We start from the raw sequence: 27,983 nt of genomic DNA, 5'->3' as shown, positions 1-27,983 counted from the left end.
GTAATTTAGCCGTTGAAATACAGGTGCTAACCCAACATGTTAGAATTGCCAGTGAAGAAAAGTAAAGTTACCTTCAGGCTTTAGGAACCTCTCTTGCCAATGCTAAGAACTGCTTCAATTTTAGAAAAAGAAACTTCTGATTATCTTTGACACGTTTTAAAGGATTAGGAAAAAGATGAAAAGCAGCTTACGGCCATACCTCTCTGGTTCCGCCCGATCTCGTCTGATCTCGGAAGCTAAGCAGAGCAGGGCCTGGTTAGTACCTGGATGGAAGACCGCCTGGGAATCCCAGGTGCCGTAAGCTTTTTCACTTCTCTCTCTGAAAGCCGCCCAGCGCCGTAGATTGTACACCTACACAATTGTAAAAAAAATGTCACATTGTAGAAGAGATGCAATAGGAAGAAGATGAAAGGTGGCTTACGTCCATACCATCGTCAGGCCATTTGAGGTGGCGGGGACTGCAATGGCCATTCACCGATTGGCTGGGACCCCTGGGCGGGTCTTCTCTAGTCCATCCAATTTTCGGCATGGGATGTCACAGCCTTCTTTGCATACCCTTATTTAACCCACACAAAGATGCCAACGGCAGGCGTGTCATAATTCATTGACGCATTATGAAGGATTAGGAAAAAGATAAAAAGCAGCTTACGGCCATACCTCTCTGGTTCCGCCCGATCTCGTCTGATCTCGGAAGCTAAGCAGAGCAGGGCCTGGTTAGTACCTGGATGGAAGACCGCCTGGGAATCCCAGGTGCCGTAAGCTTTTTCACTTCTCTCTCTGAAAGCCGCCCAGCGCCGTAGATTGTACACCTACACAATTGTAAAAAAAATGTCACATTGTAGAAGAGATGCAATAGGAAGAAGATGAAAGGTGGCTTACGTCCATACCATCGTCAGGCCATTTGAGGTGGCGGGGACTGCAATGGCCATTCACCGATTGGCTGGGACCCCTGGGCGGGTCTTCTCTAGTCCATCCAATTTTCGGCATGGGATGTCACAGCCTTCTTTGCATACCCTTATTTAACCCACACAAAGATGCCAACGGCAGGCGTGTCATAATTCATTGACGCATTATAAAGGATTAGGAAAAAGATAAAAAGCAGCTTACGGCCATACCTCTCTGGTTCCGCCCGATCTCGTCTGATCTCGGAAGCTAAGCAGAGCAGGGCCTGGTTAGTACCTGGATGGAAGACCGCCTGGGAATCCCAGGTGCCGTAAGCTTTTTCACTTCTCTCTCCGAAAGCCGCCGAGCGCCGCAGATTGTACACCTACAAATTACAAAAAGAATATCACATTGTTGAAGAGATGCATGTTTAGTGTTGTTTTAACGTTGGATATGAAAGGAAATTAGACAATAATATCCAAAATGATTCCGTTTCATGATTGCTAAATTAGTGTTGATCAACATTTACGATTGGCATACTATTGTTTGTAATTTAGCCGTTGAAATACAGGTGCTAACCCAACATGTTAGAATTGCCAGTGAAGAAAAGTAAAGTTACCTTCAGGCTTTAGGAACCTCTCTTGCCAATGCTAAGAACTGCTTCAATTTTAGAAAAAGAAACTTCTGATTATCTTTGACACGTTTTAAAGGATTAGGAAAAAGATGAAAAGCAGCTTACGGCCATACCTCTCTGGTTCCGCCCGATCTCGTCTGATCTCGGAAGCTAAGCAGAGCAGGGCCTGGTTAGTACCTGGATGGAAGACCGCCTGGGAATCCCAGGTGCCGTAAGCTTTTTCACTTCTCTCTCTGAAAGCCGCCCAGCGCCGTAGATTGTACACCTACACAATTGTAAAAAAAATGTCACATTGTAGAAGAGATGCAATAGGAAGAAGATGAAAGGTGGCTTACGTCCATACCATCGTCAGGCCATTTGAGGTGGCGGGGACTGCAATGGCCATTCACCGATTGGCTGGGACCCCTGGGCGGGTCTTCTCTAGTCCATCCAATTTTCGGCATGGGATGTCACAGCCTTCTTTGCATACCCTTATTTAACCCACACAAAGATGCCAACGGCAGGCGTGTCATAATTCATTGACGCATTATAAAGGATTAGGAAAAAGATAAAAAGCAGCTTACGGCCATACCTCTCTGGTTCCGCCCGATCTCGTCTGATCTCGGAAGCTAAGCAGAGCAGGGCCTGGTTAGTACCTGGATGGAAGACCGCCTGGGAATCCCAGGTGCCGTAAGCTTTTTCACTTCTCTCTCCGAAAGCCGCCGAGCGCCGCAGATTGTACACCTACAAATTACAAAAAGAATATCACATTGTTGAAGAGATGCATGTTTAGTGTTGTTTTAACGTTGGATATGAAAGGAAATTAGACAATATTATCCAAAATGATTCCGTTTCATGATTGCTAAATTAGTGTTGATCAACATTTACGATTGGCATACTATTGTTTGTAATTTAGCCGTTGAAATACAGGTGCTAACCCAACATGTTAGAATTGCCAGTGAAGAAAAGTAAAGTTACCTTCAGGCTTTAGGAACCTCTCTTGCCAATGCTAAGAACTGCTTCAATTTTAGAAAAAGAAACTTCTGATTATCTTTGACACGTTTTAAAGGATTAGGAAAAAGATGAAAAGCAGCTTACGGCCATACCTCTCTGGTTCCGCCCGATCTCGTCTGATCTCGGAAGCTAAGCAGAGCAGGGCCTGGTTAGTACCTGGATGGAAGACCGCCTGGGAATCCCAGGTGCCGTAAGCTTTTTCACTTCTCTCTCTGAAAGCCGCCCAGCGCCGTAGATTGTACACCTACACAATTGTAAAAAAAATGTCACATTGTAGAAGAGATGCAATAGGAAGAAGATGAAAGGTGGCTTACGTCCATACCATCGTCAGGCCATTTGAGGTGGCGGGGACTGCAATGGCCATTCACCGATTGGCTGGGACCCCTGGGCGGGTCTTCTCTAGTCCATCCAATTTTCGGCATGGGATGTCACAGCCTTCTTTGCATACCCTTATTTAACCCACACAAAGATGCCAACGGCAGGCGTGTCATAATTCATTGACGCATTATAAAGGATTAGGAAAAAGATAAAAAGCAGCTTACGGCCATACCTCTCTGGTTCCGCCCGATCTCGTCTGATCTCGGAAGCTAAGCAGAGCAGGGCCTGGTTAGTACCTGGATGGAAGACCGCCTGGGAATCCCAGGTGCCGTAAGCTTTTTCACTTCTCTCTCCGAAAGCCGCCGAGCGCCGCAGATTGTACACCTACAAATTACAAAAAGAATATCACATTGTTGAAGAGATGCATGTTTAGTGTTGTTTTAACGTTGGATATGAAAGGAAATTAGACAATATTATCCAAAATGATTCCGTTTCATGATTGCTAAATTAGTGTTGATCAACATTTACGATTGGCATACTATTGTTTGTAATTTAGCCGTTGAAATACAGGTGCTAACCCAACATGTTAGAATTGCCAGTGAAGAAAAGTAAAGTTACCTTCAGGCTTTAGGAACCTCTCTTGCCAATGCTAAGAACTGCTTCAATTTTAGAAAAAGAAACTTCTGATTATCTTTGACACGTTTTAAAGGATTAGGAAAAAGATGAAAAGCAGCTTACGGCCATACCTCTCTGGTTCCGCCCGATCTCGTCTGATCTCGGAAGCTAAGCAGAGCAGGGCCTGGTTAGTACCTGGATGGAAGACCGCCTGGGAATCCCAGGTGCCGTAAGCTTTTTCACTTCTCTCTCTGAAAGCCGCCCAGCGCCGTAGATTGTACACCTACACAATTGTAAAAAAAATGTCACATTGTAGAAGAGATGCAATAGGAAGAAGATGAAAGGTGGCTTACGTCCATACCATCGTCAGGCCATTTGAGGTGGCGGGGACTGCAATGGCCATTCACCGATTGGCTGGGACCCCTGGGCGGGTCTTCTCTAGTCCATCCAATTTTCGGCATGGGATGTCACAGCCTTCTTTGCATACCCTTATTTAACCCACACAAAGATGCCAACGGCAGGCGTGTCATAATTCATTGACGCATTATAAAGGATTAGGAAAAAGATAAAAAGCAGCTTACGGCCATACCTCTCTGGTTCCGCCCGATCTCGTCTGATCTCGGAAGCTAAGCAGAGCAGGGCCTGGTTAGTACCTGGATGGAAGACCGCCTGGGAATCCCAGGTGCCGTAAGCTTTTTCACTTCTCTCTCCGAAAGCCGCCGAGCGCCGCAGATTGTACACCTACAAATTACAAAAAGAATATCACATTGTTGAAGAGATGCATGTTTAGTGTTGTTTTAACGTTGGATATGAAAGGAAATTAGACAATATTATCCAAAATGATTCCGTTTCATGATTGCTAAATTAGTGTTGATCAACATTTACGATTGGCATACTATTGTTTGTAATTTAGCCGTTGAAATACAGGTGCTAACCCAACATGTTAGAATTGCCAGTGAAGAAAAGTAAAGTTACCTTCAGGCTTTAGGAACCTCTCTTGCCAATGCTAAGAACTGCTTCAATTTTAGAAAAAGAAACTTCTGATTATCTTTGACACGTTTTAAAGGATTAGGAAAAAGATGAAAAGCAGCTTACGGCCATACCTCTCTGGTTCCGCCCGATCTCGTCTGATCTCGGAAGCTAAGCAGAGCAGGGCCTGGTTAGTACCTGGATGGAAGACCGCCTGGGAATCCCAGGTGCCGTAAGCTTTTTCACTTCTCTCTCTGAAAGCCGCCCAGCGCCGTAGATTGTACACCTACACAATTGTAAAAAAAATGTCACATTGTAGAAGAGATGCAATAGGAAGAAGATGAAAGGTGGCTTACGTCCATACCATCGTCAGGCCATTTGAGGTGGCGGGGACTGCAATGGCCATTCACCGATTGGCTGGGACCCCTGGGCGGGTCTTCTCTAGTCCATCCAATTTTCGGCATGGGATGTCACAGCCTTCTTTGCATACCCTTATTTAACCCACACAAAGATGCCAACGGCAGGCGTGTCATAATTCATTGACGCATTATAAAGGATTAGGAAAAAGATAAAAAGCAGCTTACGGCCATACCTCTCTGGTTCCGCCCGATCTCGTCTGATCTCGGAAGCTAAGCAGAGCAGGGCCTGGTTAGTACCTGGATGGAAGACCGCCTGGGAATCCCAGGTGCCGTAAGCTTTTTCACTTCTCTCTCTGAAAGCCGCCCAGCGCCGTAGATTGTACACCTACACAATTGTAAAAAAAATGTCACATTGTAGAAGAGATGCAATAGGAAGAAGATGAAAGGTGGCTTACGTCCATACCATCGTCAGGCCATTTGAGGTGGCGGGGACTGCAATGGCCATTCACCGATTGGCTGGGACCCCTGGGCGGGTCTTCTCTAGTCCATCCAATTTTCGGCATGGGATGTCACAGCCTTCTTTGCATACCCTTATTTAACCCACACAAAGATGCCAACGGCAGGCGTGTCATAATTCATTGACGCATTATAAAGGATTAGGAAAAAGATAAAAAGCAGCTTACGGCCATACCTCTCTGGTTCCGCCCGATCTCGTCTGATCTCGGAAGCTAAGCAGAGCAGGGCCTGGTTAGTACCTGGATGGAAGACCGCCTGGGAATCCCAGGTGCCGTAAGCTTTTTCACTTCTCTCTCCGAAAGCCGCCGAGCGCCGCAGATTGTACACCTACAAATTACAAAAAGAATATCACATTGTTGAAGAGATGCATGTTTAGTGTTGTTTTAACGTTGGATATGAAAGGAAATTAGACAATAATATCCAAAATGATTCCGTTTCATGATTGCTAAATTAGTGTTGATCAACATTTACGATTGGCATACTATTGTTTGTAATTTAGCCGTTGAAATACAGGTGCTAACCCAACATGTTAGAATTGCCAGTGAAGAAAAGTAAAGTTACCTTCAGGCTTTAGGAACCTCTCTTGCCAATGCTAAGAACTGCTTCAATTTTAGAAAAAGAAACTTCTGATTATCTTTGACACGTTTTAAAGGATTAGGAAAAAGATGAAAAGCAGCTTACGGCCATACCTCTCTGGTTCCGCCCGATCTCGTCTGATCTCGGAAGCTAAGCAGAGCAGGGCCTGGTTAGTACCTGGATGGAAGACCGCCTGGGAATCCCAGGTGCCGTAAGCTTTTTCACTTCTCTCTCTGAAAGCCGCCCAGCGCCGTAGATTGTACACCTACACAATTGTAAAAAAAATGTCACATTGTAGAAGAGATGCAATAGGAAGAAGATGAAAGGTGGCTTACGTCCATACCATCGTCAGGCCATTTGAGGTGGCGGGGACTGCAATGGCCATTCACCGATTGGCTGGGACCCCTGGGCGGGTCTTCTCTAGTCCATCCAATTTTCGGCATGGGATGTCACAGCCTTCTTTGCATACCCTTATTTAACCCACACAAAGATGCCAACGGCAGGCGTGTCATAATTCATTGACGCATTATGAAGGATTAGGAAAAAGATAAAAAGCAGCTTACGGCCATACCTCTCTGGTTCCGCCCGATCTCGTCTGATCTCGGAAGCTAAGCAGAGCAGGGCCTGGTTAGTACCTGGATGGAAGACCGCCTGGGAATCCCAGGTGCCGTAAGCTTTTTCACTTCTCTCTCTGAAAGCCGCCCAGCGCCGTAGATTGTACACCTACACAATTGTAAAAAAAATGTCACATTGTAGAAGAGATGCAATAGGAAGAAGATGAAAGGTGGCTTACGTCCATACCATCGTCAGGCCATTTGAGGTGGCGGGGACTGCAATGGCCATTCACCGATTGGCTGGGACCCCTGGGCGGGTCTTCTCTAGTCCATCCAATTTTCGGCATGGGATGTCACAGCCTTCTTTGCATACCCTTATTTAACCCACACAAAGATGCCAACGGCAGGCGTGTCATAATTCATTGACGCATTATAAAGGATTAGGAAAAAGATAAAAAGCAGCTCACGGCCATACCTCTCTGGTTCCGCCCGATCTCGTCTGATCTCGGAAGCTAAGCAGAGCAGGGCCTGGTTAGTACCTGGATGGAAGACCGCCTGGGAATCCCAGGTGCCGTAAGCTTTTTCACTTCTCTCTCCGAAAGCCGCCGAGCGCCGCAGATTGTACACCTACAAATTACAAAAAGAATATCACATTGTTGAAGAGATGCATGTTTAGTGTTGTTTTAACGTTGGATATGAAAGGAAATTAGACAATATTATCCAAAATGATTCCGTTTCATGATTGCTAAATTAGTGTTGATCAACATTTACGATTGGCATACTATTGTTTGTAATTTAGCCGTTGAAATACAGGTGCTAACCCAACATGTTAGAATTGCCAGTGAAGAAAAGTAAAGTTACCTTCAGGCTTTAGGAACCTCTCTTGCCAATGCTAAGAACTGCTTCAATTTTAGAAAAAGAAACTTCTGATTATCTTTGACACGTTTTAAAGGATTAGGAAAAAGATGAAAAGCAGCTTACGGCCATACCTCTCTGGTTCCGCCCGATCTCGTCTGATCTCGGAAGCTAAGCAGAGCAGGGCCTGGTTAGTACCTGGATGGAAGACCGCCTGGGAATCCCAGGTGCCGTAAGCTTTTTCACTTCTCTCTCTGAAAGCCGCCCAGCGCCGTAGATTGTACACCTACACAATTGTAAAAAAAATGTCACATTGTAGAAGAGATGCAATAGGAAGAAGATGAAAGGTGGCTTACGTCCATACCATCGTCAGGCCATTTGAGGTGGCGGGGACTGCAATGGCCATTCACCGATTGGCTGGGACCCCTGGGCGGGTCTTCTCTAGTCCATCCAATTTTCGGCATGGGATGTCACAGCCTTCTTTGCATACCCTTATTTAACCCACACAAAGATGCCAACGGCAGGCGTGTCATAATTCATTGACGCATTATGAAGGATTAGGAAAAAGATAAAAAGCAGCTTACGGCCATACCTCTCTGGTTCCGCCCGATCTCGTCTGATCTCGGAAGCTAAGCAGAGCAGGGCCTGGTTAGTACCTGGATGGAAGACCGCCTGGGAATCCCAGGTGCCGTAAGCTTTTTCACTTCTCTCTCTGAAAGCCGCCCAGCGCCGTAGATTGTACACCTACACAATTGTAAAAAAAATGTCACATTGTAGAAGAGATGCAATAGGAAGAAGATGAAAGGTGGCTTACGTCCATACCATCGTCAGGCCATTTGAGGTGGCGGGGACTGCAATGGCCATTCACCGATTGGCTGGGACCCCTGGGCGGGTCTTCTCTAGTCCATCCAATTTTCGGCATGGGATGTCACAGCCTTCTTTGCATACCCTTATTTAACCCACACAAAGATGCCAACGGCAGGCGTGTCATAATTCATTGACGCATTATAAAGGATTAGGAAAAAGATAAAAAGCAGCTTACGGCCATACCTCTCTGGTTCCGCCCGATCTCGTCTGATCTCGGAAGCTAAGCAGAGCAGGGCCTGGTTAGTACCTGGATGGAAGACCGCCTGGGAATCCCAGGTGCCGTAAGCTTTTTCACTTCTCTCTCCGAAAGCCGCCGAGCGCCGCAGATTGTACACCTACAAATTACAAAAAGAATATCACATTGTTGAAGAGATGCATGTTTAGTGTTGTTTTAACGTTGGATATGAAAGGAAATTAGACAATAATATCCAAAATGATTCCGTTTCATGATTGCTAAATTAGTGTTGATCAACATTTACGATTGGCATACTATTGTTTGTAATTTAGCCGTTGAAATACAGGTGCTAACCCAACATGTTAGAATTGCCAGTGAAGAAAAGTAAAGTTACCTTCAGGCTTTAGGAACCTCTCTTGCCAATGCTAAGAACTGCTTCAATTTTAGAAAAAGAAACTTCTGATTATCTTTGACACGTTTTAAAGGATTAGGAAAAAGATGAAAAGCAGCTTACGGCCATACCTCTCTGGTTCCGCCCGATCTCGTCTGATCTCGGAAGCTAAGCAGAGCAGGGCCTGGTTAGTACCTGGATGGAAGACCGCCTGGGAATCCCAGGTGCCGTAAGCTTTTTCACTTCTCTCTCTGAAAGCCGCCCAGCGCCGTAGATTGTACACCTACACAATTGTAAAAAAAATGTCACATTGTAGAAGAGATGCAATAGGAAGAAGATGAAAGGTGGCTTACGTCCATACCATCGTCAGGCCATTTGAGGTGGCGGGGACTGCAATGGCCATTCACCGATTGGCTGGGACCCCTGGGCGGGTCTTCTCTAGTCCATCCAATTTTCGGCATGGGATGTCACAGCCTTCTTTGCATACCCTTATTTAACCCACACAAAGATGCCAACGGCAGGCGTGTCATAATTCATTGACGCATTATAAAGGATTAGGAAAAAGATAAAAAGCAGCTTACGGCCATACCTCTCTGGTTCCGCCCGATCTCGTCTGATCTCGGAAGCTAAGCAGAGCAGGGCCTGGTTAGTACCTGGATGGAAGACCGCCTGGGAATCCCAGGTGCCGTAAGCTTTTTCACTTCTCTCTCCGAAAGCCGCCGAGCGCCGCAGATTGTACACCTACAAATTACAAAAAGAATATCACATTGTTGAAGAGATGCATGTTTAGTGTTGTTTTAACGTTGGATATGAAAGGAAATTAGACAATATTATCCAAAATGATTCCGTTTCATGATTGCTAAATTAGTGTTGATCAACATTTACGATTGGCATACTATTGTTTGTAATTTAGCCGTTGAAATACAGGTGCTAACCCAACATGTTAGAATTGCCAGTGAAGAAAAGTAAAGTTACCTTCAGGCTTTAGGAACCTCTCTTGCCAATGCTAAGAACTGCTTCAATTTTAGAAAAAGAAACTTCTGATTATCTTTGACACGTTTTAAAGGATTAGGAAAAAGATGAAAAGCAGCTTACGGCCATACCTCTCTGGTTCCGCCCGATCTCGTCTGATCTCGGAAGCTAAGCAGAGCAGGGCCTGGTTAGTACCTGGATGGAAGACCGCCTGGGAATCCCAGGTGCCGTAAGCTTTTTCACTTCTCTCTCTGAAAGCCGCCCAGCGCCGTAGATTGTACACCTACACAATTGTAAAAAAAATGTCACATTGTAGAAGAGATGCAATAGGAAGAAGATGAAAGGTGGCTTACGTCCATACCATCGTCAGGCCATTTGAGGTGGCGGGGACTGCAATGGCCATTCACCGATTGGCTGGGACCCCTGGGCGGGTCTTCTCTAGTCCATCCAATTTTCGGCATGGGATGTCACAGCCTTCTTTGCATACCCTTATTTAACCCACACAAAGATGCCAACGGCAGGCGTGTCATAATTCATTGACGCATTATAAAGGATTAGGAAAAAGATAAAAAGCAGCTTACGGCCATACCTCTCTGGTTCCGCCCGATCTCGTCTGATCTCGGAAGCTAAGCAGAGCAGGGCCTGGTTAGTACCTGGATGGAAGACCGCCTGGGAATCCCAGGTGCCGTAAGCTTTTTCACTTCTCTCTCCGAAAGCCGCCGAGCGCCGCAGATTGTACACCTACAAATTACAAAAAGAATATCACATTGTTGAAGAGATGCATGTTTAGTGTTGTTTTAACGTTGGATATGAAAGGAAATTAGACAATATTATCCAAAATGATTCCGTTTCATGATTGCTAAATTAGTGTTGATCAACATTTACGATTGGCATACTATTGTTTGTAATTTAGCCGTTGAAATACAGGTGCTAACCCAACATGTTAGAATTGCCAGTGAAGAAAAGTAAAGTTACCTTCAGGCTTTAGGAACCTCTCTTGCCAATGCTAAGAACTGCTTCAATTTTAGAAAAAGAAACTTCTGATTATCTTTGACACGTTTTAAAGGATTAGGAAAAAGATGAAAAGCAGCTTACGGCCATACCTCTCTGGTTCCGCCCGATCTCGTCTGATCTCGGAAGCTAAGCAGAGCAGGGCCTGGTTAGTACCTGGATGGAAGACCGCCTGGGAATCCCAGGTGCCGTAAGCTTTTTCACTTCTCTCTCTGAAAGCCGCCCAGCGCCGTAGATTGTACACCTACACAATTGTAAAAAAAATGTCACATTGTAGAAGAGATGCAATAGGAAGAAGATGAAAGGTGGCTTACGTCCATACCATCGTCAGGCCATTTGAGGTGGCGGGGACTGCAATGGCCATTCACCGATTGGCTGGGACCCCTGGGCGGGTCTTCTCTAGTCCATCCAATTTTCGGCATGGGATGTCACAGCCTTCTTTGCATACCCTTATTTAACCCACACAAAGATGCCAACGGCAGGCGTGTCATAATTCATTGACGCATTATAAAGGATTAGGAAAAAGATAAAAAGCAGCTTACGGCCATACCTCTCTGGTTCCGCCCGATCTCGTCTGATCTCGGAAGCTAAGCAGAGCAGGGCCTGGTTAGTACCTGGATGGAAGACCGCCTGGGAATCCCAGGTGCCGTAAGCTTTTTCACTTCTCTCTCTGAAAGCCGCCCAGCGCCGTAGATTGTACACCTACACAATTGTAAAAAAAATGTCACATTGTAGAAGAGATGCAATAGGAAGAAGATGAAAGGTGGCTTACGTCCATACCATCGTCAGGCCATTTGAGGTGGCGGGGACTGCAATGGCCATTCACCGATTGGCTGGGACCCCTGGGCGGGTCTTCTCTAGTCCATCCAATTTTCGGCATGGGATGTCACAGCCTTCTTTGCATACCCTTATTTAACCCACACAAAGATGCCAACGGCAGGCGTGTCATAATTCATTGACGCATTATAAAGGATTAGGAAAAAGATAAAAAGCAGCTTACGGCCATACCTCTCTGGTTCCGCCCGATCTCGTCTGATCTCGGAAGCTAAGCAGAGCAGGGCCTGGTTAGTACCTGGATGGAAGACCGCCTGGGAATCCCAGGTGCCGTAAGCTTTTTCACTTCTCTCTCCGAAAGCCGCCGAGCGCCGCAGATTGTACACCTACAAATTACAAAAAGAATATCACATTGTTGAAGAGATGCATGTTTAGTGTTGTTTTAACGTTGGATATGAAAGGAAATTAGACAATATTATCCAAAATGATTCCGTTTCATGATTGCTAAATTAGTGTTGATCAACATTTACGATTGGCATACTATTGTTTGTAATTTAGCCGTTGAAATACAGGTGCTAACCCAACATGTTAGAATTGCCAGTGAAGAAAAGTAAAGTTACCTTCAGGCTTTAGGAACCTCTCTTGCCAATGCTAAGAACTGCTTCAATTTTAGAAAAAGAAACTTCTGATTATCTTTGACACGTTTTAAAGGATTAGGAAAAAGATGAAAAGCAGCTTACGGCCATACCTCTCTGGTTCCGCCCGATCTCGTCTGATCTCGGAAGCTAAGCAGAGCAGGGCCTGGTTAGTACCTGGATGGAAGACCGCCTGGGAATCCCAGGTGCCGTAAGCTTTTTCACTTCTCTCTCTGAAAGCCGCCCAGCGCCGTAGATTGTACACCTACACAATTGTAAAAAAAATGTCACATTGTAGAAGAGATGCAATAGGAAGAAGATGAAAGGTGGCTTACGTCCATACCATCGTCAGGCCATTTGAGGTGGCGGGGACTGCAATGGCCATTCACCGATTGGCTGGGACCCCTGGGCGGGTCTTCTCTAGTCCATCCAATTTTCGGCATGGGATGTCACAGCCTTCTTTGCATACCCTTATTTAACCCACACAAAGATGCCAACGGCAGGCGTGTCATAATTCATTGACGCATTATAAAGGATTAGGAAAAAGATAAAAAGCAGCTTACGGCCATACCTCTCTGGTTCCGCCCGATCTCGTCTGATCTCGGAAGCTAAGCAGAGCAGGGCCTGGTTAGTACCTGGATGGAAGACCGCCTGGGAATCCCAGGTGCCGTAAGCTTTTTCACTTCTCTCTCCGAAAGCCGCCGAGCGCCGCAGATTGTACACCTACAAATTACAAAAAGAATATCACATTGTTGAAGAGATGCATGTTTAGTGTTGTTTTAACGTTGGATATGAAAGGAAATTAGACAATATTATCCAAAATGATTCCGTTTCATGATTGCTAAATTAGTGTTGATCAACATTTACGATTGGCATACTATTGTTTGTAATTTAGCCGTTGAAATACAGGTGCTAACCCAACATGTTAGAATTGCCAGTGAAGAAAAGTAAAGTTACCTTCAGGCTTTAGGAACCTCTCTTGCCAATGCTAAGAACTGCTTCAATTTTAGAAAAAGAAACTTCTGATTATCTTTGACACGTTTTAAAGGATTAGGAAAAAGATGAAAAGCAGCTTACGGCCATACCTCTCTGGTTCCGCCCGATCTCGTCTGATCTCGGAAGCTAAGCAGAGCAGGGCCTGGTTAGTACCTGGATGGAAGACCGCCTGGGAATCCCAGGTGCCGTAAGCTTTTTCACTTCTCTCTCTGAAAGCCGCCCAGCGCCGTAGATTGTACACCTACACAATTGTAAAAAAAATGTCACATTGTAGAAGAGATGCAATAGGAAGAAGATGAAAGGTGGCTTACGTCCATACCATCGTCAGGCCATTTGAGGTGGCGGGGACTGCAATGGCCATTCACCGATTGGCTGGGACCCCTGGGCGGGTCTTCTCTAGTCCATCCAATTTTCGGCATGGGATGTCACAGCCTTCTTTGCATACCCTTATTTAACCCACACAAAGATGCCAACGGCAGGCGTGTCATAATTCATTGACGCATTATAAAGGATTAGGAAAAAGATAAAAAGCAGCTTACGGCCATACCTCTCTGGTTCCGCCTGATCTCGGAAGCTAAGCAGAGCAGGGCCTGGTTAGTACCTGGATGGAAGACCGCCTGGGAATCCCAGGTGCCGTAAGCTTTTTCACTTCTCTCTCTGAAAGCCGCCCAGCGCCGTAGATTGTACACCTACACAATTGTAAAAAAAATGTCACATTGTAGAAGAGATGCAATAGGAAGAAGATGAAAGGTGGCTTACGTCCATACCATCGTCAGGCCATTTGAGGTGGCGGGGACTGCAATGGCCATTCACCGATTGGCTGGGACCCCTGGGCGGGTCTTCTCTAGTCCATCCAATTTTCGGCATGGGATGTCACAGCCTTCTTTGCATACCCTTATTTAACCCACACAAAGATGCCAACGGCAGGCGTGTCATAATTCATTGACGCATTATAAAGGATTAGGAAAAAGATAAAAAGCAGCTTACGGCCATACCTCTCTGGTTCCGCCCGATCTCGTCTGATCTCGGAAGCTAAGCAGAGCAGGGCCTGGTTAGTACCTGGATGGAAGACCGCCTGGGAATCCCAGGTGCCGTAAGCTTTTTCACTTCTCTCTCCGAAAGCCGCCGAGCGCCGCAGATTGTACACCTACAAATTACAAAAAGAATATCACATTGTTGAAGAGATGCATGTTTAGTGTTGTTTTAACGTTGGATATGAAAGGAAATTAGACAATAATATCCAAAATGATTCCGTTTCATGATTGCTAAATTAGTGTTGATCAACATTTACGATTGGCATACTATTGTTTGTAATTTAGCCGTTGAAATACAGGTGCTAACCCAACATGTTAGAATTGCCAGTGAAGAAAAGTAAAGTTACCTTCAGGCTTTAGGAACCTCTCTTGCCAATGCTAAGAACTGCTTCAATTTTAGAAAAAGAAACTTCTGATTATCTTTGACACGTTTTAAAGGATTAGGAAAAAGATGAAAAGCAGCTTACGGCCATACCTCTCTGGTTCCGCCCGATCTCGTCTGATCTCGGAAGCTAAGCAGAGCAGGGCCTGGTTAGTACCTGGATGGAAGACCGCCTGGGAATCCCAGGTGCCGTAAGCTTTTTCACTTCTCTCTCTGAAAGCCGCCCAGCGCCGTAGATTGTACACCTACACAATTGTAAAAAAAATGTCACATTGTAGAAGAGATGCAATAGGAAGAAGATGAAAGGTGGCTTACGTCCATACCATCGTCAGGCCATTTGAGGTGGCGGGGACTGCAATGGCCATTCACCGATTGGCTGGGACCCCTGGGCGGGTCTTCTCTAGTCCATCCAATTTTCGGCATGGGATGTCACAGCCTTCTTTGCATACCCTTATTTAACCCACACAAAGATGCCAACGGCAGGCGTGTCATAATTCATTGACGCATTATAAAGGATTAGGAAAAAGATAAAAAGCAGCTTACGGCCATACCTCTCTGGTTCCGCCCGATCTCGTCTGATCTCGGAAGCTAAGCAGAGCAGGGCCTGGTTAGTACCTGGATGGAAGACCGCCTGGGAATCCCAGGTGCCGTAAGCTTTTTCACTTCTCTCTCCGAAAGCCGCCGAGCGCCGCAGATTGTACACCTACAAATTACAAAAAGAATATCACATTGTTGAAGAGATGCATGTTTAGTGTTGTTTTAACGTTGGATATGAAAGGAAATTAGACAATATTATCCAAAATGATTCCGTTTCATGATTGCTAAATTAGTGTTGATCAACATTTACGATTGGCATACTATTGTTTGTAATTTAGCCGTTGAAATACAGGTGCTAACCCAACATGTTAGAATTGCCAGTGAAGAAAAGTAAAGTTACCTTCAGGCTTTAGGAACCTCTCTTGCCAATGCTAAGAACTGCTTCAATTTTAGAAAAAGAAACTTCTGATTATCTTTGACACGTTTTAAAGGATTAGGAAAAAGATGAAAAGCAGCTTACGGCCATACCTCTCTGGTTCCGCCCGATCTCGTCTGATCTCGGAAGCTAAGCAGAGCAGGGCCTGGTTAGTACCTGGATGGAAGACCGCCTGGGAATCCCAGGTGCCGTAAGCTTTTTCACTTCTCTCTCTGAAAGCCGCCCAGCGCCGTAGATTGTACACCTACACAATTGTAAAAAAAATGTCACATTGTAGAAGAGATGCAATAGGAAGAAGATGAAAGGTGGCTTACGTCCATACCATCGTCAGGCCATTTGAGGTGGCGGGGACTGCAATGGCCATTCACCGATTGGCTGGGACCCCTGGGCGGGTCTTCTCTAGTCCATCCAATTTTCGGCATGGGATGTCACAGCCTTCTTTGCATACCCTTATTTAACCCACACAAAGATGCCAACGGCAGGCGTGTCATAATTCATTGACGCATTATAAAGGATTAGGAAAAAGATAAAAAGCAGCTTACGGCCATACCTCTCTGGTTCCGCCCGATCTCGTCTGATCTCGGAAGCTAAGCAGAGCAGGGCCTGGTTAGTACCTGGATGGAAGACCGCCTGGGAATCCCAGGTGCCGTAAGCTTTTTCACTTCTCTCTCCGAAAGCCGCCGAGCGCCGCAGATTGTACACCTACAAATTACAAAAAGAATATCACATTGTTGAAGAGATGCATGTTTAGTGTTGTTTTAACGTTGGATATGAAAGGAAATTAGACAATATTATCCAAAATGATTCCGTTTCATGATTGCTAAATTAGTGTTGATCAACATTTACGATTGGCATACTATTGTTTGTAATTTAGCCGTTGAAATACAGGTGCTAACCCAACATGTTAGAATTGCCAGTGAAGAAAAGTAAAGTTACCTTCAGGCTTTAGGAACCTCTCTTGCCAATGCTAAGAACTGCTTCAATTTTAGAAAAAGAAACTTCTGATTATCTTTGACACGTTTTAAAGGATTAGGAAAAAGATGAAAAGCAGCTTACGGCCATACCTCTCTGGTTCCGCCCGATCTCGTCTGATCTCGGAAGCTAAGCAGAGCAGGGCCTGGTTAGTACCTGGATGGAAGACCGCCTGGGAATCCCAGGTGCCGTAAGCTTTTTCACTTCTCTCTCTGAAAGCCGCCCAGCGCCGTAGATTGTACACCTACACAATTGTAAAAAAAATGTCACATTGTAGAAGAGATGCAATAGGAAGAAGATGAAAGGTGGCTTACGTCCATACCATCGTCAGGCCATTTGAGGTGGCGGGGACTGCAATGGCCATTCACCGATTGGCTGGGACCCCTGGGCGGGTCTTCTCTAGTCCATCCAATTTTCGGCATGGGATGTCACAGCCTTCTTTGCATACCCTTATTTAACCCACACAAAGATGCCAACGGCAGGCGTGTCATAATTCATTGACGCATTATAAAGGATTAGGAAAAAGATAAAAAGCAGCTTACGGCCATACCTCTCTGGTTCCGCCCGATCTCGTCTGATCTCGGAAGCTAAGCAGAGCAGGGCCTGGTTAGTACCTGGATGGAAGACCGCCTGGGAATCCCAGGTGCCGTAAGCTTTTTCACTTCTCTCTCCGAAAGCCGCCGAGCGCCGCAGATTGTACACCTACAAATTACAAAAAGAATATCACATTGTTGAAGAGATGCATGTTTAGTGTTGTTTTAACGTTGGATATGAAAGGAAATTAGACAATATTATCCAAAATGATTCCGTTTCATGATTGCTAAATTAGTGTTGATCAACATTTACGATTGGCATACTATTGTTTGTAATTTAGCCGTTGAAATACAGGTGCTAACCCAACATGTTAGAATTGCCAGTGAAGAAAAGTAAAGTTACCTTCAGGCTTTAGGAACCTCTCTTGCCAATGCTAAGAACTGCTTCAATTTTAGAAAAAGAAACTTCTGATTATCTTTGACACGTTTTAAAGGATTAGGAAAAAGATGAAAAGCAGCTTACGGCCATACCTCTCTGGTTCCGCCCGATCTCGTCTGATCTCGGAAGCTAAGCAGAGCAGGGCCTGGTTAGTACCTGGATGGAAGACCGCCTGGGAATCCCAGGTGCCGTAAGCTTTTTCACTTCTCTCTCTGAAAGCCGCCCAGCGCCGTAGATTGTACACCTACACAATTGTAAAAAAAATGTCACATTGTAGAAGAGATGCAATAGGAAGAAGATGAAAGGTGGCTTACGTCCATACCATCGTCAGGCCATTTGAGGTGGCGGGGACTGCAATGGCCATTCACCGATTGGCTGGGACCCCTGGGCGGGTCTTCTCTAGTCCATCCAATTTTCGGCATGGGATGTCACAGCCTTCTTTGCATACCCTTATTTAACCCACACAAAGATGCCAACGGCAGGCGTGTCATAATTCATTGACGCATTATAAAGGATTAGGAAAAAGATAAAAAGCAGCTTACGGCCATACCTCTCTGGTTCCGCCCGATCTCGTCTGATCTCGGAAGCTAAGCAGAGCAGGGCCTGGTTAGTACCTGGATGGAAGACCGCCTGGGAATCCCAGGTGCCGTAAGCTTTTTCACTTCTCTCTCCGAAAGCCGCCGAGCGCCGCAGATTGTACACCTACAAATTACAAAAAGAATATCACATTGTTGAAGAGATGCATGTTTAGTGTTGTTTTAACGTTGGATATGAAAGGAAATTAGACAATATTATCCAAAATGATTCCGTTTCATGATTGCTAAATTAGTGTTGATCAACATTTACGATTGGCATACTATTGTTTGTAATTTAGCCGTTGAAATACAGGTGCTAACCCAACATGTTAGAATTGCCAGTGAAGAAAAGTAAAGTTACCTTCAGGCTTTAGGAACCTCTCTTGCCAATGCTAAGAACTGCTTCAATTTTAGAAAAAGAAACTTCTGATTATCTTTGACACGTTTTAAAGGATTAGGAAAAAGATGAAAAGCAGCTTACGGCCATACCTCTCTGGTTCCGCCCGATCTCGTCTGATCTCGGAAGCTAAGCAGAGCAGGGCCTGGTTAGTACCTGGATGGAAGACCGCCTGGGAATCCCAGGTGCCGTAAGCTTTTTCACTTCTCTCTCTGAAAGCCGCCCAGCGCCGTAGATTGTACACCTACACAATTGTAAAAAAAATGTCACATTGTAGAAGAGATGCAATAGGAAGAAGATGAAAGGTGGCTTACGTCCATACCATCGTCAGGCCATTTGAGGTGGCGGGGACTGCAATGGCCATTCACCGATTGGCTGGGACCCCTGGGCGGGTCTTCTCTAGTCCATCCAATTTTCGGCATGGGATGTCACAGCCTTCTTTGCATACCCTTATTTAACCCACACAAAGATGCCAACGGCAGGCGTGTCATAATTCATTGACGCATTATAAAGGATTAGGAAAAAGATAAAAAGCAGCTTACGGCCATACCTCTCTGGTTCCGCCCGATCTCGTCTGATCTCGGAAGCTAAGCAGAGCAGGGCCTGGTTAGTACCTGGATGGAAGACCGCCTGGGAATCCCAGGTGCCGTAAGCTTTTTCACTTCTCTCTCTGAAAGCCGCCCAGCGCCGTAGATTGTACACCTACACAATTGTAAAAAAAATGTCACATTGTAGAAGAGATGCAATAGGAAGAAGATGAAAGGTGGCTTACGTCCATACCATCGTCAGGCCATTTGAGGTGGCGGGGACTGCAATGGCCATTCACCGATTGGCTGGGACCCCTGGGCGGGTCTTCTCTAGTCCATCCAATTTTCGGCATGGGATGTCACAGCCTTCTTTGCATACCCTTATTTAACCCACACAAAGATGCCAACGGCAGGCGTGTCATAATTCATTGACGCATTATAAAGGATTAGGAAAAAGATAAAAAGCAGCTTACGGCCATACCTCTCTGGTTCCGCCCGATCTCGTCTGATCTCGGAAGCTAAGCAGAGCAGGGCCTGGTTAGTACCTGGATGGAAGACCGCCTGGGAATCCCAGGTGCCGTAAGCTTTTTCACTTCTCTCTCCGAAAGCCGCCGAGCGCCGCAGATTGTACACCTACAAATTACAAAAAGAATATCACATTGTTGAAGAGATGCATGTTTAGTGTTGTTTTAACGTTGGATATGAAAGGAAATTAGACAATATTATCCAAAATGATTCCGTTTCATGATTGCTAAATTAGTGTTGATCAACATTTACGATTGGCATACTATTGTTTGTAATTTAGCCGTTGAAATACAGGTGCTAACCCAACATGTTAGAATTGCCAGTGAAGAAAAGTAAAGTTACCTTCAGGCTTTAGGAACCTCTCTTGCCAATGCTAAGAACTGCTTCAATTTTAGAAAAAGAAACTTCTGATTATCTTTGACACGTTTTAAAGGATTAGGAAAAAGATGAAAAGCAGCTTACGGCCATACCTCTCTGGTTCCGCCCGATCTCGTCTGATCTCGGAAGCTAAGCAGAGCAGGGCCTGGTTAGTACCTGGATGGAAGACCGCCTGGGAATCCCAGGTGCCGTAAGCTTTTTCACTTCTCTCTCTGAAAGCCGCCCAGCGCCGTAGATTGTACACCTACACAATTGTAAAAAAAATGTCACATTGTAGAAGAGATGCAATAGGAAGAAGATGAAAGGTGGCTTACGTCCATACCATCGTCAGGCCATTTGAGGTGGCGGGGACTGCAATGGCCATTCACCGATTGGCTGGGACCCCTGGGCGGGTCTTCTCTAGTCCATCCAATTTTCGGCATGGGATGTCACAGCCTTCTTTGCATACCCTTATTTAACCCACACAAAGATGCCAACGGCAGGCGTGTCATAATTCATTGACGCATTATAAAAGATTAGGAAAAAGATAAAAAGCAGCTTACGGCCATACCTCTCTGGTTCCGCCCGATCTCGTCTGATCTCGGAAGCTAAGCAGAGCAGGGCCTGGTTAGTACCTGGATGGAAGACCGCCTGGGAATCCCAGGTGCCGTAAGCTTTTTCACTTCTCTCTCCGAAAGCCGCCGAGCGCCGCAGATTGTACACCTACAAATTACAAAAAGAATATCACATTGTTGAAGAGATGCATGTTTAGTGTTGTTTTAACGTTGGATATGAAAGGAAATTAGACAATATTATCCAAAATGATTCCGTTTCATGATTGCTAAATTAGTGTTGATCAACATTTACGATTGGCATACTATTGTTTGTAATTTAGCCGTTGAAATACAGGTGCTAACCCAACATGTTAGAATTGCCAGTGAAGAAAAGTAAAGTTACCTTCAGGCTTTAGGAACCTCTCTTGCCAATGCTAAGAACTGCTTCAATTTTAGAAAAAGAAACTTCTGATTATCTTTGACACGTTTTAAAGGATTAGGAAAAAGATGAAAAGCAGCTTACGGCCATACCTCTCTGGTTCCGCCCGATCTCGTCTGATCTCGGAAGCTAAGCAGAGCAGGGCCTGGTTAGTACCTGGATGGAAGACCGCCTGGGAATCCCAGGTGCCGTAAGCTTTTTCACTTCTCTCTCTGAAAGCCGCCCAGCGCCGTAGATTGTACACCTACACAATTGTAAAAAAAATGTCACATTGTAGAAGAGATGCAATAGGAAGAAGATGAAAGGTGGCTTACGTCCATACCATCGTCAGGCCATTTGAGGTGGCGGGGACTGCAATGGCCATTCACCGATTGGCTGGGACCCCTGGGCGGGTCTTCTCTAGTCCATCCAATTTTCGGCATGGGATGTCACAGCCTTCTTTGCATACCCTTATTTAACCCACACAAAGATGCCAACGGCAGGCGTGTCATAATTCATTGACGCATTATAAAGGATTAGGAAAAAGATAAAAAGCAGCTTACGGCCATACCTCTCTGGTTCCGCCCGATCTCGTCTGATCTCGGAAGCTAAGCAGAGCAGGGCCTGGTTAGTACCTGGATGGAAGACCGCCTGGGAATCCCAGGTGCCGTAAGCTTTTTCACTTCTCTCTCCGAAAGCCGCCGAGCGCCGCAGATTGTACACCTACAAATTACAAAAAGAATATCACATTGTTGAAGAGATGCATGTTTAGTGTTGTTTTAACGTTGGATATGAAAGGAAATTAGACAATATTATCCAAAATGATTCCGTTTCATGATTGCTAAATTAGTGTTGATCAACATTTACGATTGGCATACTATTGTTTGTAATTTAGCCGTTGAAATACAGGTGCTAACCCAACATGTTAGAATTGCCAGTGAAGAAAAGTAAAGTTACCTTCAGGCTTTAGGAACCTCTCTTGCCAATGCTAAGAACTGCTTCAATTTTAGAAAAAGAAACTTCTGATTATCTTTGACACGTTTTAAAGGATTAGGAAAAAGATGAAAAGCAGCTTACGGCCATACCTCTCTGGTTCCGCCCGATCTCGTCTGATCTCGGAAGCTAAGCAGAGCAGGGCCTGGTTAGTACCTGGATGGAAGACCGCCTGGGAATCCCAGGTGCCGTAAGCTTTTTCACTTCTCTCTCTGAAAGCCGCCCAGCGCCGTAGATTGTACACCTACACAATTGTAAAAAAAATGTCACATTGTAGAAGAGATGCAATAGGAAGAAGATGAAAGGTGGCTTACGTCCATACCATCGTCAGGCCATTTGAGGTGGCGGGGACTGCAATGGCCATTCACCGATTGGCTGGGACCCCTGGGCGGGTCTTCTCTAGTCCATCCAATTTTCGGCATGGGATGTCACAGCCTTCTTTGCATACCCTTATTTAACCCACACAAAGATGCCAACGGCAGGCGTGTCATAATTCATTGACGCATTATAAAGGATTAGGAAAAAGATAAAAAGCAGCTTACGGCCATACCTCTCTGGTTCCGCCCGATCTCGTCTGATCTCGGAAGCTAAGCAGAGCAGGGCCTGGTTAGTACCTGGATGGAAGACCGCCTGGGAATCCCAGGTGCCGTAAGCTTTTTCACTTCTCTCTCCGAAAGCCGCCGAGCGCCGCAGATTGTACACCTACAAATTACAAAAAGAATATCACATTGTTGAAGAGATGCATGTTTAGTGTTGTTTTAACGTTGGATATGAAAGGAAATTAGACAATAATATCCAAAATGATTCCGTTTCATGATTGCTAAATTAGTGTTGATCAACATTTACGATTGGCATACTATTGTTTGTAATTTAGCCGTTGAAATACAGGTGCTAACCCAACATGTTAGAATTGCCAGTGAAGAAAAGTAAAGTTACCTTCAGGCTTTAGGAACCTCTCTTGCCAATGCTAAGAACTGCTTCAATTTTAGAAAAAGAAACTTCTGATTATCTTTGACACGTTTTAAAGGATTAGGAAAAAGATGAAAAGCAGCTTACGGCCATACCTCTCTGGTTCCGCCCGATCTCGTCTGATCTCGGAAGCTAAGCAGAGCAGGGCCTGGTTAGTACCTGGATGGAAGACCGCCTGGGAATCCCAGGTGCCGTAAGCTTTTTCACTTCTCTCTCTGAAAGCCGCCCAGCGCCGTAGATTGTACACCTACACAATTGTAAAAAAAATGTCACATTGTAGAAGAGATGCAATAGGAAGAAGATGAAAGGTGGCTTACGTCCATACCATCGTCAGGCCATTTGAGGTGGCGGGGACTGCAATGGCCATTCACCGATTGGCTGGGACCCCTTGGGCGGGTCTTCTCTAGTCCATCCAATTTTCGGCATGGGATGTCACAGCCTTCTTTGCATACCCTTATTTAACCCACACAAAGATGCCAACGGCAGGCGTGTCATAATTCATTGACGCATTATAAAGGATTAGGAAAAAGATAAAAAGCAGCTTACGGCCATACCTCTCTGGTTCCGCCCGATCTCGTCTGATCTCGGAAGCTAAGCAGAGCAGGGCCTGGTTAGTACCTGGATGGAAGACCGCCTGGGAATCCCAGGTGCCGTAAGCTTTTTCACTTCTCTCTCCGAAAGCCGCCGAGCGCCGCAGATTGTACACCTACAAATTACAAAAAGAATATCACATTGTTGAAGAGATGCATGTTTAGTGTTGTTTTAACGTTGGATATGAAAGGAAATTAGACAATATTATCCAAAATGATTCCGTTTCATGATTGCTAAATTAGTGTTGATCAACATTTACGATTGGCATACTATTGTTTGTAATTTAGCCGTTGAAATACAGGTGCTAACCCAACATGTTAGAATTGCCAGTGAAGAAAAGTAAAGTTACCTTCAGGCTTTAGGAACCTCTCTTGCCAATGCTAAGAACTGCTTCAATTTTAGAAAAAGAAACTTCTGATTATCTTTGACACGTTTTAAAGGATTAGGAAAAAGATGAAAAGCAGCTTACGGCCATACCTCTCTGGTTCCGCCCGATCTCGTCTGATCTCGGAAGCTAAGCAGAGCAGGGCCTGGTTAGTACCTGGATGGAAGACCGCCTGGGAATCCCAGGTGCCGTAAGCTTTTTCACTTCTCTCTCTGAAAGCCGCCCAGCGCCGTAGATTGTACACCTACACAATTGTAAAAAAAATGTCACATTGTAGAAGAGATGCAATAGGAAGAAGATGAAAGGTGGCTTACGTCCATACCATCGTCAGGCCATTTGAGGTGGCGGGGACTGCAATGGCCATTCACCGATTGGCTGGGACCCCTGGGCGGGTCTTCTCTAGTCCATCCAATTTTCGGCATGGGATGTCACAGCCTTCTTTGCATACCCTTATTTAACCCACACAAAGATGCCAACGGCAGGCGTGTCATAATTCATTGACGCATTATAAAGGATTAGGAAAAAGATAAAAAGCAGCTTACGGCCATACCTCTCTGGTTCCGCCCGATCTCGTCTGATCTCGGAAGCTAAGCAGAGCAGGGCCTGGTTAGTACCTGGATGGAAGACCGCCTGGGAATCCCAGGTGCCGTAAGCTTTTTCACTTCTCTCTCCGAAAGCCGCCGAGCGCCGCAGATTGTACACCTACAAATTACAAAAAGAATATCACATTGTTGAAGAGATGCATGTTTAGTGTTGTTTTAACGTTGGATATGAAAGGAAATTAGACAATAATATCCAAAATGATTCCGTTTCATGATTGCTAAATTAGTGTTGATCAACATTTACGATTGGCATACTATTGTTTGTAATTTAGCCGTTGAAATACAGGTGCTAACCCAACATGTTAGAATTGCCAGTGAAGAAAAGTAAAGTTACCTTCAGGCTTTAGGAACCTCTCTTGCCAATGCTAAGAACTGCTTCAATTTTAGAAAAAGAAACTTCTGATTATCTTTGACACGTTTTAAAGGATTAGGAAAAAGATGAAAAGCAGCTTACGGCCATACCTCTCTGGTTCCGCCCGATCTCGTCTGATCTCGGAAGCTAAGCAGAGCAGGGCCTGGTTAGTACCTGGATGGAAGACCGCCTGGGAATCCCAGGTGCCGTAAGCTTTTTCACTTCTCTCTCTGAAAGCCGCCCAGCGCCGTAGATTGTACACCTACACAATTGTAAAAAAAATGTCACATTGTAGAAGAGATGCAATAGGAAGAAGATGAAAGGTGGCTTACGTCCATACCATCGTCAGGCCATTTGAGGTGGCGGGGACTGCAATGGCCATTCACCGATTGGCTGGGACCCCTTGGGCGGGTCTTCTCTAGTCCATCCAATTTTCGGCATGGGATGTCACAGCCTTCTTTGCATACCCTTATTTAACCCACACAAAGATGCCAACGGCAGGCGTGTCATAATTCATTGACGCATTATAAAGGATTAGGAAAAAGATAAAAAGCAGCTTACGGCCATACCTCTCTGGTTCCGCCCGATCTCGTCTGATCTCGGAAGCTAAGCAGAGCAGGGCCTGGTTAGTACCTGGATGGAAGACCGCCTGGGAATCCCAGGTGCCGTAAGCTTTTTCACTTCTCTCTCCGAAAGCCGCCGAGCGCCGCAGATTGTACACCTACAAATTACAAAAAGAATATCACATTGTTGAAGAGATGCATGTTTAGTGTTGTTTTAACGTTGGATATGAAAGGAAATTAGACAATATTATCCAAAATGATTCCGTTTCATGATTGCTAAATTAGTGTTGATCAACATTTACGATTGGCATACTATTGTTTGTAATTTAGCCGTTGAAATACAGGTGCTAACCCAACATGTTAGAATTGCCAGTGAAGAAAAGTAAAGTTACCTTCAGGCTTTAGGAACCTCTCTTGCCAATGCTAAGAACTGCTTCAATTTTAGAAAAAGAAACTTCTGATTATCTTTGACACGTTTTAAAGGATTAGGAAAAAGATGAAAAGCAGCTTACGGCCATACCTCTCTGGTTCCGCCCGATCTCGTCTGATCTCGGAAGCTAAGCAGAGCAGGGCCTGGTTAGTACCTGGATGGAAGACCGCCTGGGAATCCCAGGTGCCGTAAGCTTTTTCACTTCTCTCTCTGAAAGCCGCCCAGCGCCGTAGATTGTACACCTACACAATTGTAAAAAAAATGTCACATTGTAGAAGAGATGCAATAGGAAGAAGATGAAAGGTGGCTTACGTCCATACCATCGTCAGGCCATTTGAGGTGGCGGGGACTGCAATGGCCATTCACCGATTGGCTGGGACCCCTGGGCGGGTCTTCTCTAGTCCATCCAATTTTCGGCATGGGATGTCACAGCCTTCTTTGCATACCCTTATTTAACCCACACAAAGATGCCAACGGCAGGCGTGTCATAATTCATTGACGCATTATAAAGGATTAGGAAAAAGATAAAAAGCAGCTTACGGCCATACCTCTCTGGTTCCGCCCGATCTCGTCTGATCTCGGAAGCTAAGCAGAGCAGGGCCTGGTTAGTACCTGGATGGAAGACCGCCTGGGAATCCCAGGTGCCGTAAGCTTTTTCACTTCTCTCTCCGAAAGCCGCCGAGCGCCGCAGATTGTACACCTACAAATTACAAAAAGAATATCACATTGTTGAAGAGATGCATGTTTAGTGTTGTTTTAACGTTGGATATGAAAGGAAATTAGACAATAATATCCAAAATGATTCCGTTTCATGATTGCTAAATTAGTGTTGATCAACATTTACGATTGGCATTATATTGTTTGTAATTTAGCCGTTGAAATACAGGTGCTAACCCAACATGTTAGAATTGCCAGTGAAGAAAAGTAAAGTTACCTTCAGGCTTTAGGAACCTCTCTTGCCAATGCTAAGAACTGCTTCAATTTTAGAAAAAGAAACTTCTGATTATCTTTGACACGTTTTAAAGGATTAGGAAAAAGATGAAAAGCAGCTTACGGCCATACCTCTCTGGTTCCGCCCGATCTCGTCTGATCTCGGAAGCTAAGCAGAGCAGGGCCTGGTTAGTACCTGGATGGAAGACCGCCTGGGAATCCCAGGTGCCGTAAGCTTTTTCACTTCTCTCTCTGAAAGCCGCCCAGCGCCGTAGATTGTACACCTACACAATTGTAAAAAAAATGTCACATTGTAGAAGAGATGCAATAGGAAGAAGATGAAAGGTGGCTTACGTCCATACCATCGTCAGGCCATTTGAGGTGGCGGGGACTGCAATGGCCATTCACCGATTGGCTGGGACCCCTGGGCGGGTCTTCTCTAGTCCATCCAATTTTCGGCATGGGATGTCACAGCCTTCTTTGCATACCCTTATTTAACCCACACAAAGATGCCAACGGCAGGCGTGTCATAATTCATTGACGCATTATAAAGGATTAGGAAAAAGATAAAAAGCAGCTTACGGCCATACCTCTCTGGTTCCGCCCGATCTCGTCTGATCTCGGAAGCTAAGCAGAGCAGGGCCTGGTTAGTACCTGGATGGAAGACCGCCTGGGAATCCCAGGTGCCGTAAGCTTTTTCACTTCTCTCTCCGAAAGCCGCCGAGCGCCGCAGATTGTACACCTACAAATTACAAAAAGAATATCACATTGTTGAAGAGATGCATGTTTAGTGTTGTTTTAACGTTGGATATGAAAGGAAATTAGACAATATTATCCAAAATGATTCCGTTTCATGATTGCTAAATTAGTGTTGATCAACATTTACGATTGGCATACTATTGTTTGTAATTTAGCCGTTGAAATACAGGTGCTAACCCAACATGTTAGAATTGCCAGTGAAGAAAAGTAAAGTTACCTTCAGGCTTTAGGAACCTCTCTTGCCAATGCTAAGAACTGCTTCAATTTTAGAAAAAGAAACTTCTGATTATCTTTGACACGTTTTAAAGGATTAGGAAAAAGATGAAAAGCAGCTTACGGCCATACCTCTCTGGTTCCGCCCGATCTCGTCTGATCTCGGAAGCTAAGCAGAGCAGGGCCTGGTTAGTACCTGGATGGAAGACCGCCTGGGAATCCCAGGTGCCGTAAGCTTTTTCACTTCTCTCTCTGAAAGCCGCCCAGCGCCGTAGATTGTACACCTACACAATTGTAAAAAAAATGTCACATTGTAGAAGAGATGCAATAGGAAGAAGATGAAAGGTGGCTTACGTCCATACCATCGTCAGGCCATTTGAGGTGGCGGGGACTGCAATGGCCATTCACCGATTGGCTG

The 27,983-nt window shown here is 45.2% G+C and overlaps 57 non-coding genes and 1 pseudogene across 57 annotated transcripts; all 58 read left to right on the top strand.

Moving 5' to 3' along the window:
* Positions 1–185: 185 nt before the first annotated feature.
* On the top strand, positions 186–304 carry LOC134123786 (5S ribosomal RNA). Its single transcript, XR_009955268.1, has one exon. It is a non-coding gene; the product is annotated as a 5S ribosomal RNA (ribosomal RNA).
* A 339-nt stretch (positions 305–643) lies between these two features.
* LOC134123785 (5S ribosomal RNA) lies at positions 644–762 on the top strand. Its single transcript, XR_009955267.1, has one exon. It is a non-coding gene; the product is annotated as a 5S ribosomal RNA (ribosomal RNA).
* A 339-nt stretch (positions 763–1,101) lies between these two features.
* LOC134123784 (5S ribosomal RNA) lies at positions 1,102–1,220 on the top strand. The gene has a single exon (XR_009955266.1). It is a non-coding gene; the product is annotated as a 5S ribosomal RNA (ribosomal RNA).
* Positions 1,221–1,615: 395 nt separating this feature from the next.
* Positions 1,616–1,734, top strand: LOC134123783 (5S ribosomal RNA). The gene has a single exon (XR_009955265.1). It is a non-coding gene; the product is annotated as a 5S ribosomal RNA (ribosomal RNA).
* Positions 1,735–2,073: 339 nt separating this feature from the next.
* LOC134123782 (5S ribosomal RNA) lies at positions 2,074–2,192 on the top strand. The gene has a single exon (XR_009955264.1). It is a non-coding gene; the product is annotated as a 5S ribosomal RNA (ribosomal RNA).
* Positions 2,193–2,587: 395 nt separating this feature from the next.
* On the top strand, positions 2,588–2,706 carry LOC134123781 (5S ribosomal RNA). The gene has a single exon (XR_009955263.1). It is a non-coding gene; the product is annotated as a 5S ribosomal RNA (ribosomal RNA).
* A 339-nt stretch (positions 2,707–3,045) lies between these two features.
* On the top strand, positions 3,046–3,164 carry LOC134123780 (5S ribosomal RNA). Its single transcript, XR_009955262.1, has one exon. It is a non-coding gene; the product is annotated as a 5S ribosomal RNA (ribosomal RNA).
* A 395-nt stretch (positions 3,165–3,559) lies between these two features.
* LOC134123778 (5S ribosomal RNA) lies at positions 3,560–3,678 on the top strand. Its single transcript, XR_009955260.1, has one exon. It is a non-coding gene; the product is annotated as a 5S ribosomal RNA (ribosomal RNA).
* A 339-nt stretch (positions 3,679–4,017) lies between these two features.
* Positions 4,018–4,136, top strand: LOC134123777 (5S ribosomal RNA). The gene has a single exon (XR_009955259.1). It is a non-coding gene; the product is annotated as a 5S ribosomal RNA (ribosomal RNA).
* Positions 4,137–4,531: 395 nt separating this feature from the next.
* On the top strand, positions 4,532–4,650 carry LOC134123776 (5S ribosomal RNA). Its single transcript, XR_009955258.1, has one exon. It is a non-coding gene; the product is annotated as a 5S ribosomal RNA (ribosomal RNA).
* A 339-nt stretch (positions 4,651–4,989) lies between these two features.
* Positions 4,990–5,108, top strand: LOC134123775 (5S ribosomal RNA). Its single transcript, XR_009955257.1, has one exon. It is a non-coding gene; the product is annotated as a 5S ribosomal RNA (ribosomal RNA).
* A 339-nt stretch (positions 5,109–5,447) lies between these two features.
* Positions 5,448–5,566, top strand: LOC134123774 (5S ribosomal RNA). Its single transcript, XR_009955256.1, has one exon. It is a non-coding gene; the product is annotated as a 5S ribosomal RNA (ribosomal RNA).
* Positions 5,567–5,961: 395 nt separating this feature from the next.
* On the top strand, positions 5,962–6,080 carry LOC134123773 (5S ribosomal RNA). The gene has a single exon (XR_009955255.1). It is a non-coding gene; the product is annotated as a 5S ribosomal RNA (ribosomal RNA).
* Positions 6,081–6,419: 339 nt separating this feature from the next.
* On the top strand, positions 6,420–6,538 carry LOC134123772 (5S ribosomal RNA). The gene has a single exon (XR_009955254.1). It is a non-coding gene; the product is annotated as a 5S ribosomal RNA (ribosomal RNA).
* Positions 6,539–6,877: 339 nt separating this feature from the next.
* Positions 6,878–6,996, top strand: LOC134124107 (5S ribosomal RNA). Its single transcript, XR_009955590.1, has one exon. It is a non-coding gene; the product is annotated as a 5S ribosomal RNA (ribosomal RNA).
* A 395-nt stretch (positions 6,997–7,391) lies between these two features.
* Positions 7,392–7,510, top strand: LOC134123771 (5S ribosomal RNA). The gene has a single exon (XR_009955253.1). It is a non-coding gene; the product is annotated as a 5S ribosomal RNA (ribosomal RNA).
* Positions 7,511–7,849: 339 nt separating this feature from the next.
* On the top strand, positions 7,850–7,968 carry LOC134123770 (5S ribosomal RNA). Its single transcript, XR_009955252.1, has one exon. It is a non-coding gene; the product is annotated as a 5S ribosomal RNA (ribosomal RNA).
* A 339-nt stretch (positions 7,969–8,307) lies between these two features.
* Positions 8,308–8,426, top strand: LOC134123769 (5S ribosomal RNA). Its single transcript, XR_009955251.1, has one exon. It is a non-coding gene; the product is annotated as a 5S ribosomal RNA (ribosomal RNA).
* Positions 8,427–8,821: 395 nt separating this feature from the next.
* On the top strand, positions 8,822–8,940 carry LOC134123767 (5S ribosomal RNA). Its single transcript, XR_009955249.1, has one exon. It is a non-coding gene; the product is annotated as a 5S ribosomal RNA (ribosomal RNA).
* Positions 8,941–9,279: 339 nt separating this feature from the next.
* LOC134123766 (5S ribosomal RNA) lies at positions 9,280–9,398 on the top strand. The gene has a single exon (XR_009955248.1). It is a non-coding gene; the product is annotated as a 5S ribosomal RNA (ribosomal RNA).
* Positions 9,399–9,793: 395 nt separating this feature from the next.
* LOC134123765 (5S ribosomal RNA) lies at positions 9,794–9,912 on the top strand. The gene has a single exon (XR_009955247.1). It is a non-coding gene; the product is annotated as a 5S ribosomal RNA (ribosomal RNA).
* A 339-nt stretch (positions 9,913–10,251) lies between these two features.
* Positions 10,252–10,370, top strand: LOC134123763 (5S ribosomal RNA). Its single transcript, XR_009955246.1, has one exon. It is a non-coding gene; the product is annotated as a 5S ribosomal RNA (ribosomal RNA).
* A 395-nt stretch (positions 10,371–10,765) lies between these two features.
* On the top strand, positions 10,766–10,884 carry LOC134123762 (5S ribosomal RNA). The gene has a single exon (XR_009955245.1). It is a non-coding gene; the product is annotated as a 5S ribosomal RNA (ribosomal RNA).
* A 339-nt stretch (positions 10,885–11,223) lies between these two features.
* Positions 11,224–11,342, top strand: LOC134123761 (5S ribosomal RNA). The gene has a single exon (XR_009955244.1). It is a non-coding gene; the product is annotated as a 5S ribosomal RNA (ribosomal RNA).
* Positions 11,343–11,681: 339 nt separating this feature from the next.
* On the top strand, positions 11,682–11,800 carry LOC134123760 (5S ribosomal RNA). Its single transcript, XR_009955243.1, has one exon. It is a non-coding gene; the product is annotated as a 5S ribosomal RNA (ribosomal RNA).
* A 395-nt stretch (positions 11,801–12,195) lies between these two features.
* LOC134123759 (5S ribosomal RNA) lies at positions 12,196–12,314 on the top strand. The gene has a single exon (XR_009955242.1). It is a non-coding gene; the product is annotated as a 5S ribosomal RNA (ribosomal RNA).
* A 339-nt stretch (positions 12,315–12,653) lies between these two features.
* LOC134123758 (5S ribosomal RNA) lies at positions 12,654–12,772 on the top strand. Its single transcript, XR_009955241.1, has one exon. It is a non-coding gene; the product is annotated as a 5S ribosomal RNA (ribosomal RNA).
* A 395-nt stretch (positions 12,773–13,167) lies between these two features.
* On the top strand, positions 13,168–13,286 carry LOC134123757 (5S ribosomal RNA). Its single transcript, XR_009955240.1, has one exon. It is a non-coding gene; the product is annotated as a 5S ribosomal RNA (ribosomal RNA).
* Positions 13,287–13,625: 339 nt separating this feature from the next.
* LOC134124128 (5S ribosomal RNA) lies at positions 13,626–13,734 on the top strand (annotated as a pseudogene).
* A 339-nt stretch (positions 13,735–14,073) lies between these two features.
* LOC134123755 (5S ribosomal RNA) lies at positions 14,074–14,192 on the top strand. The gene has a single exon (XR_009955238.1). It is a non-coding gene; the product is annotated as a 5S ribosomal RNA (ribosomal RNA).
* Positions 14,193–14,587: 395 nt separating this feature from the next.
* LOC134123754 (5S ribosomal RNA) lies at positions 14,588–14,706 on the top strand. Its single transcript, XR_009955237.1, has one exon. It is a non-coding gene; the product is annotated as a 5S ribosomal RNA (ribosomal RNA).
* A 339-nt stretch (positions 14,707–15,045) lies between these two features.
* Positions 15,046–15,164, top strand: LOC134123753 (5S ribosomal RNA). The gene has a single exon (XR_009955236.1). It is a non-coding gene; the product is annotated as a 5S ribosomal RNA (ribosomal RNA).
* A 395-nt stretch (positions 15,165–15,559) lies between these two features.
* On the top strand, positions 15,560–15,678 carry LOC134123752 (5S ribosomal RNA). Its single transcript, XR_009955235.1, has one exon. It is a non-coding gene; the product is annotated as a 5S ribosomal RNA (ribosomal RNA).
* Positions 15,679–16,017: 339 nt separating this feature from the next.
* On the top strand, positions 16,018–16,136 carry LOC134123751 (5S ribosomal RNA). The gene has a single exon (XR_009955234.1). It is a non-coding gene; the product is annotated as a 5S ribosomal RNA (ribosomal RNA).
* A 395-nt stretch (positions 16,137–16,531) lies between these two features.
* LOC134123750 (5S ribosomal RNA) lies at positions 16,532–16,650 on the top strand. The gene has a single exon (XR_009955233.1). It is a non-coding gene; the product is annotated as a 5S ribosomal RNA (ribosomal RNA).
* A 339-nt stretch (positions 16,651–16,989) lies between these two features.
* On the top strand, positions 16,990–17,108 carry LOC134123749 (5S ribosomal RNA). The gene has a single exon (XR_009955232.1). It is a non-coding gene; the product is annotated as a 5S ribosomal RNA (ribosomal RNA).
* A 395-nt stretch (positions 17,109–17,503) lies between these two features.
* LOC134123748 (5S ribosomal RNA) lies at positions 17,504–17,622 on the top strand. The gene has a single exon (XR_009955231.1). It is a non-coding gene; the product is annotated as a 5S ribosomal RNA (ribosomal RNA).
* Positions 17,623–17,961: 339 nt separating this feature from the next.
* On the top strand, positions 17,962–18,080 carry LOC134123747 (5S ribosomal RNA). Its single transcript, XR_009955230.1, has one exon. It is a non-coding gene; the product is annotated as a 5S ribosomal RNA (ribosomal RNA).
* A 395-nt stretch (positions 18,081–18,475) lies between these two features.
* LOC134123746 (5S ribosomal RNA) lies at positions 18,476–18,594 on the top strand. The gene has a single exon (XR_009955229.1). It is a non-coding gene; the product is annotated as a 5S ribosomal RNA (ribosomal RNA).
* Positions 18,595–18,933: 339 nt separating this feature from the next.
* Positions 18,934–19,052, top strand: LOC134123744 (5S ribosomal RNA). The gene has a single exon (XR_009955227.1). It is a non-coding gene; the product is annotated as a 5S ribosomal RNA (ribosomal RNA).
* A 339-nt stretch (positions 19,053–19,391) lies between these two features.
* Positions 19,392–19,510, top strand: LOC134123743 (5S ribosomal RNA). The gene has a single exon (XR_009955226.1). It is a non-coding gene; the product is annotated as a 5S ribosomal RNA (ribosomal RNA).
* Positions 19,511–19,905: 395 nt separating this feature from the next.
* Positions 19,906–20,024, top strand: LOC134123742 (5S ribosomal RNA). Its single transcript, XR_009955225.1, has one exon. It is a non-coding gene; the product is annotated as a 5S ribosomal RNA (ribosomal RNA).
* Positions 20,025–20,363: 339 nt separating this feature from the next.
* On the top strand, positions 20,364–20,482 carry LOC134123741 (5S ribosomal RNA). The gene has a single exon (XR_009955224.1). It is a non-coding gene; the product is annotated as a 5S ribosomal RNA (ribosomal RNA).
* A 395-nt stretch (positions 20,483–20,877) lies between these two features.
* LOC134123740 (5S ribosomal RNA) lies at positions 20,878–20,996 on the top strand. Its single transcript, XR_009955223.1, has one exon. It is a non-coding gene; the product is annotated as a 5S ribosomal RNA (ribosomal RNA).
* A 339-nt stretch (positions 20,997–21,335) lies between these two features.
* On the top strand, positions 21,336–21,454 carry LOC134123739 (5S ribosomal RNA). Its single transcript, XR_009955222.1, has one exon. It is a non-coding gene; the product is annotated as a 5S ribosomal RNA (ribosomal RNA).
* Positions 21,455–21,849: 395 nt separating this feature from the next.
* Positions 21,850–21,968, top strand: LOC134123738 (5S ribosomal RNA). Its single transcript, XR_009955221.1, has one exon. It is a non-coding gene; the product is annotated as a 5S ribosomal RNA (ribosomal RNA).
* Positions 21,969–22,307: 339 nt separating this feature from the next.
* LOC134123737 (5S ribosomal RNA) lies at positions 22,308–22,426 on the top strand. The gene has a single exon (XR_009955220.1). It is a non-coding gene; the product is annotated as a 5S ribosomal RNA (ribosomal RNA).
* Positions 22,427–22,821: 395 nt separating this feature from the next.
* Positions 22,822–22,940, top strand: LOC134123736 (5S ribosomal RNA). The gene has a single exon (XR_009955219.1). It is a non-coding gene; the product is annotated as a 5S ribosomal RNA (ribosomal RNA).
* A 340-nt stretch (positions 22,941–23,280) lies between these two features.
* On the top strand, positions 23,281–23,399 carry LOC134123735 (5S ribosomal RNA). Its single transcript, XR_009955218.1, has one exon. It is a non-coding gene; the product is annotated as a 5S ribosomal RNA (ribosomal RNA).
* Positions 23,400–23,794: 395 nt separating this feature from the next.
* LOC134123733 (5S ribosomal RNA) lies at positions 23,795–23,913 on the top strand. Its single transcript, XR_009955216.1, has one exon. It is a non-coding gene; the product is annotated as a 5S ribosomal RNA (ribosomal RNA).
* A 339-nt stretch (positions 23,914–24,252) lies between these two features.
* Positions 24,253–24,371, top strand: LOC134123732 (5S ribosomal RNA). The gene has a single exon (XR_009955215.1). It is a non-coding gene; the product is annotated as a 5S ribosomal RNA (ribosomal RNA).
* A 395-nt stretch (positions 24,372–24,766) lies between these two features.
* On the top strand, positions 24,767–24,885 carry LOC134123731 (5S ribosomal RNA). Its single transcript, XR_009955214.1, has one exon. It is a non-coding gene; the product is annotated as a 5S ribosomal RNA (ribosomal RNA).
* A 340-nt stretch (positions 24,886–25,225) lies between these two features.
* On the top strand, positions 25,226–25,344 carry LOC134123730 (5S ribosomal RNA). The gene has a single exon (XR_009955213.1). It is a non-coding gene; the product is annotated as a 5S ribosomal RNA (ribosomal RNA).
* A 395-nt stretch (positions 25,345–25,739) lies between these two features.
* On the top strand, positions 25,740–25,858 carry LOC134123729 (5S ribosomal RNA). Its single transcript, XR_009955212.1, has one exon. It is a non-coding gene; the product is annotated as a 5S ribosomal RNA (ribosomal RNA).
* A 339-nt stretch (positions 25,859–26,197) lies between these two features.
* On the top strand, positions 26,198–26,316 carry LOC134123728 (5S ribosomal RNA). Its single transcript, XR_009955211.1, has one exon. It is a non-coding gene; the product is annotated as a 5S ribosomal RNA (ribosomal RNA).
* A 395-nt stretch (positions 26,317–26,711) lies between these two features.
* On the top strand, positions 26,712–26,830 carry LOC134123727 (5S ribosomal RNA). The gene has a single exon (XR_009955210.1). It is a non-coding gene; the product is annotated as a 5S ribosomal RNA (ribosomal RNA).
* A 339-nt stretch (positions 26,831–27,169) lies between these two features.
* LOC134123726 (5S ribosomal RNA) lies at positions 27,170–27,288 on the top strand. Its single transcript, XR_009955209.1, has one exon. It is a non-coding gene; the product is annotated as a 5S ribosomal RNA (ribosomal RNA).
* A 395-nt stretch (positions 27,289–27,683) lies between these two features.
* Positions 27,684–27,802, top strand: LOC134123725 (5S ribosomal RNA). Its single transcript, XR_009955208.1, has one exon. It is a non-coding gene; the product is annotated as a 5S ribosomal RNA (ribosomal RNA).
* Positions 27,803–27,983: the final 181 nt, after the last annotated feature.

The sequence above is a fragment of the Pungitius pungitius genome, unplaced genomic scaffold, assembly GCF_949316345.1.
Source record: "Pungitius pungitius unplaced genomic scaffold, fPunPun2.1 scaffold_42, whole genome shotgun sequence".
In the NCBI taxonomy this organism is placed as follows: domain Eukaryota; kingdom Metazoa; phylum Chordata; class Actinopteri; order Perciformes; family Gasterosteidae; genus Pungitius; species Pungitius pungitius.
The sequence above is the reverse complement of the archived record's forward strand: the minus strand, read 5'-3'. Positions and strand labels throughout refer to the sequence as shown.